The following is an 8656-nucleotide window of genomic DNA, read 5'->3' as shown; positions in this document are numbered from 1 at the left end:
TTTTTTTTTTTTTTTGAGAATTTATTTTTTCTTGTAGAAAATCTAAATCTTTTTTTATTTTAGAGAAATAATTAGGAAAATATGTTTTTCAAATATGGCAATTTTTAGTATAATTCTGTCTTTTTTAGTCTTTTTTTTTTTTTTTTTCCTTTGTATGGCATTAATGTCTTCACTATACTGTTCATCTCAGGTATGGTAGAGCATTTATCCTGAATCTGTTTTTTTATATTACCAAAATCATTAATTGTCTTTGGAGAAAATTCTTTTTTTGTTGTTGTTTTGTTTACCTGTATCTCTGATTATTAATCAATAGTAACTACTGTTGTTTGCATGAAGACTGTAACATTTATTACCCTCCTCATATTTCTTTAAAGGGAAAATCAAATCTTTTTTCTGTTGTGATTATATACAGACTAGTTCAGACTTATTTCATTTACTTGCCCTATTTATTCTATCTTGATTTTGAGTGGTGTCTTTTATTTTTCCCCCTTCTAAAACATGGATACAGTTGTGTGTTTTGTTTTTTTCCTCAATGTAATATCACTCCTTAGCAACACCTAGTTAATATGCTATTTCTTTATTTTCAGCTGTGTGTATCATAAAGGATACATGCACCATGTGTACTAAAGTAGCTAAATCAAAGAACTATACTAGTTAACTTCTTTTGGCTAATATGCCTGTATAACCAAACTGGCATTTATTTTATCATTTAGTATATCCTTAACAGTGTGTAATTTAGACATATTTCACAGAATCACAGAATTTCTAGGTTGGAAGAGACCTCAAGATCATCGAGTCCAACCTCTAACCTAACACTAACAGTCCCCACTAAACCATATCCCTAAGCTCTACATCTAAACGTCTTTTAAAGACTTCCAGGGATGGTGACTCCACCACCTCCCTGGGCATCCTGTTCCAGTGTCTAACAACCCTTTCAGTAAAGAAGTTAAATTATTTTGCAAAATTCCTCCTACAGACCAATAAATTTTCTGCATCCCAATACAGCTTAAGTTGTACAACTCTCTGTATGTATCCCTTGGATTCTTAATAGCAACTACTGATAATCACTAAAGAAACTTACACTCATCTGTATTGAATGACATGGAGCTAGACAGAAATAGTAAAATAAGGGAGGACTCTTAGTTTCTAGGTATTTCAAACAGATCTTCCATTACAGTGAGTGAACAGCACGATTAATATAACCCTGTCCACATTTTCTTATCATTTTTTTCCCAAAGAGTCTTTCAGGGAAGAAAGATTAGCAAAACAGTGTTCAATGGTCTCATAACTACGAAATTTAAGAACAAAAGGCGTCAGAAAATCTGGTCAAATGCTGTGTTTCATCTTTTTAGATGAGTCTTCCACATACTTTGCTCTCACTATTTTATTTACTTGTAGCTTTATGTCCCCACTAAAATACCTACTGAAATATACATATTCAATAGAAATTTAAAAATAAATTGTAACTGTAAATATTATGTGCATTTATTTTATGTTGATTTTTAACCACCACCCCCCCACTCTCAAGATTATTGTTTCAAATCTATCTCCAGGACCTCAAAATATATCACGAGAGTAAATAGTAAGATTTTAACTTACACAGAAGAGAGAAAACGAAGTGCCAAAGGTAACTCCGAGTCCCCATGATAAGTTTTCTCCTCCTTACTGTACTCTTTCCATTTGTAAAACTGACATTTTGTATTGAAGGAGTCAGTAATTTAAACAGGGTGAGGCTGCATTGTTACGTCTCAGCCTCAGCTAATCCCTTACACAGGTGGGATCACAGCCAATGTAATGAAATTCTCACACCTGACTCGTACTATAATAAATTCTGAAGTTTCCTGTTGAAGTATGCTTGCTTTTCTTTAGCTGAACAAAGTCTGAACGTGATTCAAAGTCTAGTGAGTCAAAAGGAAAGACTTGCAGAATTCATTGGGTAATGCATCACACCTGAACACTGTTTGATATTTGAACAGGAGGGTATTTTAGCAATCTTGGGGCTGGGTAATTCATGATTAAGATGCAGACCTTGTTGTTTTGAGTTCAAAAGCCTTGCTCTAATCAAAAGATACAACTTTTTCCCCAACCACATTTTGCAATATTTTGAATTATTTAAGAGTAGATGTTGAAGTATTCAGTTCTAACATGTATTTTTATTGGATTAGAATGCCAAATTGCTACAAATGCACCAAATGTATCAACCTTTGTTTTTTCCAATACTATAAAGGGATTGTAGCAGCCACAAATCTCTGCTAGTTCACCTCTTTGGACTAGGTGGAAAATAGTTGATAACCAGGTCTCTCATTCTTACCTGAGTTTGTCCGTGTTTTCTTTAGCAAGTAAGCACCCTCTAACTATAGGCAGTTGATACTGACAGACACAGCTTGCCACCTGTCCAGGGTCACATCTTCACCCACCTTCCTTCTCTTCAGTGACCGATAATGACAGAAACCCCAGACATCTCTGTGCCTGGGAGCTCATCAATGACCTAAACACTTACATTATCTCATATTTTTAATAGTCTTTCCTGCCTCAGGTTTGCTTTCAGTCACAAAATACTTGGGCTGCTAAACAGATAGAGCACTTGGGGAGCTTCACAAGGGGAAATGGTTCCCTCTTACTCTGCAGCTCAGAGGGTCTTAATACCCACCTTCTGGGGGCTGCTGCCTGTGCTGGCACAGCAGGAGTACTTGAATTTCCTGCAGTCCCTGTCTGGAGTGGAGATTCTTGTATTATATATATACTTGTATTAGTTAGTTTTTAATTGATAACCTCCTGTGCCTCCATTACAAAAAGTATTATCCTGTGTCTTTTTTCTCTCCTACATTTTCCTGGGTGGATTTCACTCTGTTTCATCATCTTGTTTCTTTAGAACTATATGGGTCCTGTTTTCCTAGTCACACAAACTAGGACACTGATTCTCCTGCTTTCTCAACATTTGTTAAGAGAGAGTGAGGAAATGAAAGTAGCAGAATCTGTTTCACTGTTATTGGGACATTCACTCTGGCTTTCCACTGAAAATACTCTATGTTAGGATCACAGACTTGATGAAAGACCATCACCTACCTGAGGATCTGTCAACTTTTCAAGACCGAGAACATCTATAACTACATTAATCCTAGATTTTGCTCTAGAAGATATGCTTTTTAAACTTAGTTTCATTTAGGTTTCCCTTTGACTGGCAGGTGAGATCAAGGCAAATAGTCCTTGAAATGAACCCAGAAAAATGTATTGTTGCTCTTTGGTGCAAGGCAGCAGGTTTCACTTTTGTGCTTTGTTTGATGTAGGAACTCCTGACGCAGTCAGATGTTTTCTTAGCAATCACTTGTTTACAGTTTCAACGGAAATGCTTAAAGAATGCATACGAGCTATTTTCTCTTGCAGAAATCATTGGAAATTCCATCTTCCTCTTGCCCAGGAGTCCAATGTCTTCAGGCTCTTCTCTCTTTTGAACTCCCACTAGCCTCACACCACTCTTCAGCTCATGCTCTGTTTGGACATTTATGGTAGTACCACTCCACATGCAAGGGTAGTTTTTGTACCTAACCTCCCGTGCCCTCTGCAGGTCCTACTTATCTGTGAACAAGCCCTCTGGTCCTTTTGAGGAAAGGGCAAGATTACCCTCATTACCTAGCCAAGGTCACCATCTGTGTAATGAAATGAGACATAGAAAACCGGCTGAAAGGTCTATCTATTAAAAACAGGTTTTTAATTATCTTAGAAGAAACACTGCTTTTTTTTTCGTATACAACAACACTTGACCTGTTTAAAAGGGAAGTTCTTCATGAACCAAAAGAACAAACCAAGTTTAGATTCAGTAGTATAGGCCAATTTTTACTGCTATAAAGCAAACAGGATATTACCTTAACAAAATAAATAAATAAATAAATAAATAGGATCTATTCTTTGTGAGCTAGTTAAAGTAGACAAGCTATTTGTTTCATCACAGCCTGTTGCCAGAACCAAGGCAAAAATAAGCTTCCCTGTTAGGCAGCCTGGATTCCACAGTTTTTATACCTGTGACAATTTATGCCCCAAGGGCAAACTTATCTCTAATTCACCTTGCCATACATTTTACCATAAAAGTTGTTTAAATAAAAGTTGTCTAAAATGCAAAACAAGTTTTACCATGTGCTTTAAAGATATTAGAGTTGCCAGTATCAAACTGCTGTGTGTTTTAAATTTTGTAATGCCTTTTGCTGTCTTTTTTAAATTTTGTAATGCCTTTTGATTCACCTTACTCACCTGTCAACTCAAGATTTGACTGACCACCTACTTCTGACATATATCTTGCAAAGCTCATGAAGAAAGTCATGTTACACCTAGAGGTAGTAGGGGAGCATACAAAAGGAAACAACATGATTGAAACTCCATTGACTTCACTTGTTTAAGACCTTGGCATTCCTTTGAGATGCTCAGACTCTAGACATAATTTTGAAAAAAAAAAAAAAAGATATTAATTTTCACCTGTTTAAGAGGATGTTGTTTAAAAACTATGCTTACCAAGGCCCTAGCTTCCCAATAAAATGGAAGTTAAAAGAAATATAGAGGGCAGATGCAATTGGAAATGCAGTTATCTTTTATTAAGTCTACTAATACAAAAGGGGAAAAAATACTTGTGGACATCTAAGCCCCTCAGTCAACTTGAATCACTAGAAGACAAAATTGAGGAGAAATCTTCACAGATGAAAGAAAAATAACCCATTTTGATGTATTCATTCTTCTAATGCCAGCCATCACTGATCATTTCCAGATTCTCACCTGCCCACTTATTAGTCAAAGATGGAATTTCTTGGGGAACATTACCATTCAGGGGAAGAATATAATACTGTTTTTAATTTATTTTATCATGTTGCAATACCAAACTAACATATACAAGAACCTCCTAAAACATACCGGTACCATCAGAGAGGATATGTTTCATGGTCTTGCTCCGTGGGTTTGGGAAGTGAAAGAAAAAGTGTTCTTCCAAGCACTAACTGTTCTTTCCACATTCATAAGAAGTGCCTTATCACTGAATTTTATCTTCAGTTTTTATCAAGCTTATTCAAACTTATCTTCAGTTACTTAGTGGGTGAGCCTCATTTCAAAGAGTTCAGCTCACCTTAACAATGTATATCTACATTATTCAGTGGAAAGCAATGTGCTTGTTCTAATATCAGCCTATTATATATTAACCCAAGACTGTCTCTTACCTTTTTATTTTGTATTTGTTTTCTCATTAATAACAAATGGAAGTGAGGTTCTTCCTTGTGCAGAAGAGCTTCTGGAAGAATTACCTTCTCATGTAGTAATTTCAGTGCTAGAGAATGTTCTCTTTTCAACAACTCTCCTACTTGCAACTGATTTATCATTTTCTAATTCATTGTGATGTTCCAATCACACAAATATGAAACATATTTTCTACTGCTCACAAAAGTCATTTCTGAGTCCTCAGGCCACCTTGCATGAAACCATGCTGCCAGCTCTGAAATGACCGGTCAATACTCATTGGCAATGAAACACAGTGGGTTTTATGCACAGCACATATGCATATTGAGTAGATGATAAGACAATTCTAAGCTGTGCTTTGTGAAGACAAAGATCCACTAAAAAGAAGCATATGGCACACATCCCAGCCATTTGGGGCTTGGTGTAATGTGGAGGAAGGGGAGAGGAAGGACACTCCCAGTTGGATAAAACTAGTTTCTGGCCATATAATATCATAAACAAGCAAGCAAGCAAGCAAATAAACAAAATGCCTAATTCAAAGAAACACTTCCCAAGAACCTTGAACTCATTTGAATTCCACCTCCCCATACCTTATTATCCAAAGCGAACACAATCAGGCTAAAAAAATCACAGTTATTATGACGGGGGGAAAAAAAAAAAAAAGGAAATAAACAAGGGCGAGAGATGCCTTTTATTTGCCTCCTAGATTTGGGAAACTCTGACGTTCACATTGAGATACTTTTTGCTGTTGTTGTATTCCTAAGAAATTGAGGACGGAAGAAATAGGAATGCTGAAGGCCTTTCTATCTATGGGAGCCTGAGGCTTTACGAAACAAATGTCATCAAACAAGAAATGTTATTGAGACTGTATTTCGTATTGTGAGTTAAGGGACTTGGAGTAGCTGTAACTCACTGCATCTAGATCTTCAACATTAGCAGTGAAGTAATCTGGAGGGAGAACTTTCACAGCTGAATGGGGACTTTTTATATTGGCTGCACCCCTGTGTAGGGGGTCCTTTTCTCACCTTTTGCCACCCCAGATGAAAAGCTACAGCAAAGCCTGAAAGGAGTTACCCCTTATAGCAATGGGAACAGACAGGCTGCTTTCACTGTTGCAAAATCACTGAGAACATGTTTTTAAAAAGTCACTCTTCAGTACTGATTTCAAAAGCAAGTAGAATCTAAATATATATTTTAAATGTGAATCATTCACCAATAGGTTTTCAGTAAGATAAAATGGGTTTCCTAGAAACTATTCCTGTTAAAGTTGGCAAAACATAGTACCTTTTGTGGAGGGCTAATGAGGCATGGTGTTGAGTAGAGAGTCACAGAAGTAATCAGTGTACTTTAGCTAGCTCTGATGACTCAAAGCCCACATTTTCCTTCTCAGACTTGCATTGCATTATCCTAGAAGGAGCGGATGGAAGACAAATCAAATACAAAATACCAGAAAATAGCAAACAGCATGGATAAAGAATCAGAGTTTACAGTTAACTGAATCAATACCCAGCGTTCACAATGTAGGTTGGAAACACTGCAGCTTCCAGACAGACATATCATGGATTTGTCAAAATGCTCTACTGTGGAAATAAGAACAGCATAAAATAGAGATAAGCTTTTCACGTGGAAGAGGAGGCATGTCTTCTGGGTAGAAGGGAAGCAAGTCCTGCATTTGGGCAGAGCACCAAAACAAAAAAAGCACACCGTCATCAGAGAGCATGTCTACTTCACCCAGCAGCCCTCCATAAAGATACTGATCTAAGCTGGCTCTAGAATCAGAATCAGGAAAGCCCAAGAAACCCTGACATTCATCACAATTAATTAGTCCTGACCAACTAAAAAAAAAAAAAAAGCATTATGCTAATGAGACTATGCTGCTGCTGTGACTTGATTAGCAACTTTTCTTGACTTTGTTCTGTGCTGTGCATTAGATGCATTAATGCAGTCACAGCTATATCAGGGACTCTGTAACACAGCACCACATAAAGCTGTGTAGAAAAATTGTTCCTGTAAGACTGGCCCAGGAAAAGGAAGAAAAGAAAATGACTCTGAACAAGAAAGTCCAGTTCTCCACCAAGCAGCATCACTCACCCAACATCTGCTCCAGAAAGACATCCAAATAGCCCATTGCCAGAGAACAAATATCCATGTTAATCATAAACCACAGATGAGAATTAAGAAATTAGCTGTGGTTTCCAGGGTAGAATTCAAAAGACAGTGCTCAGCCAGGAATTATTGCCAATGATAACAATAAAAGTTCATTACATAGAGCTGGCATCCAAAACTGAAACAATGACTCCCAAGGAAAATCACACTGTCTTGGAGACTGATGTTAGACACAAAGAGATCAAGCTCCTGTCAGTGTGGCTACTGATACCCCCTGTTTCAATGTCAGTTTCTCTCTTCATGTCTTATTCTCCCAATCCAGATCTTTTTATTATTATTATTATTATTTTCCTAAATAGAGCTTACTAGCATCACTGAGAAGTTCCCCTCATGTAGGAGAAGATCTACGTTCTGTAGCATAACACTTGTAACTCTATATAGCATGTCAAACCTCCTACATATGCAGAGACATAGCTGCCATGAAGAACCATGGAAACTCTTCAAAATTTTTTCATCTTTTTTGAGGGATACATTTTAACAGGATGTACTATTTGAACTGACTCTTCATGAGACCACAGAATCATGGGATTTGAAACTAGTGCTGGGCACGTAGGGCAGATGGCTAGAGAAGAGGGTGGGACTGTCCTTCTTGGCAGCTCCCAGGTATCAGGTTGGCATGGCTGTACTGTCATGGTGCGGATTCGGTGCCTTCTGTGAAACAATTCCTGGTGTATAGAAGTGTTTAAGCAAGGAGCAAAAGCCATGAGCATGTATTTATAATCAAGTAGGTACTTTAGTGGCTTCTGGATTACAGCTTGACAACACAAAGCTGAGACAGGAAAACATTTCAAGTGTAGAATGCACAGGGCAAGAGTGAATAAAACAATATTGAAATCATAAAAAATATTCATAATAAGTTGAGCAAACATCACGCCCATACAAACATTTGCAAAGCTGTTTGACCTCAGTGCCTAACGATTTCCACAGCACCTGCCATGTGAGATTTTCAGAACAATTTACAAACATGGTTTGACTACGTTTTACAGTGCGTCTGCCCTGAGGGTTTCACTGAGTTCCATTTCCTGGATTTTCTCAACAGAGAAACCAAGTGCTTAGATTGCTTCCTCACCATAAGATAGCTTACTTACAACGAAGAGGCCCTGAAGACCACGGGTACCACTACTCAGCATCTAGAAATCTGTCCACTTCTGCTAGAGACGGCATTCAAGTGAACGGGTGCAGCAAAGCAACCGGTACGACAGAGAGGTGGAGGACTAGCATGCTGAAATTTCAAACACTTGGGAAACTTTCTGTTTCCCTCAAGAAAGCTTAAATGCCA

This window comes from Anas acuta, chromosome 1, assembly GCF_963932015.1.
Source record: "Anas acuta chromosome 1, bAnaAcu1.1, whole genome shotgun sequence".
NCBI classification, from domain to species: Eukaryota; Metazoa; Chordata; class Aves; order Anseriformes; family Anatidae; genus Anas; species Anas acuta.
This window is presented reverse-complemented; position numbering follows the sequence as displayed.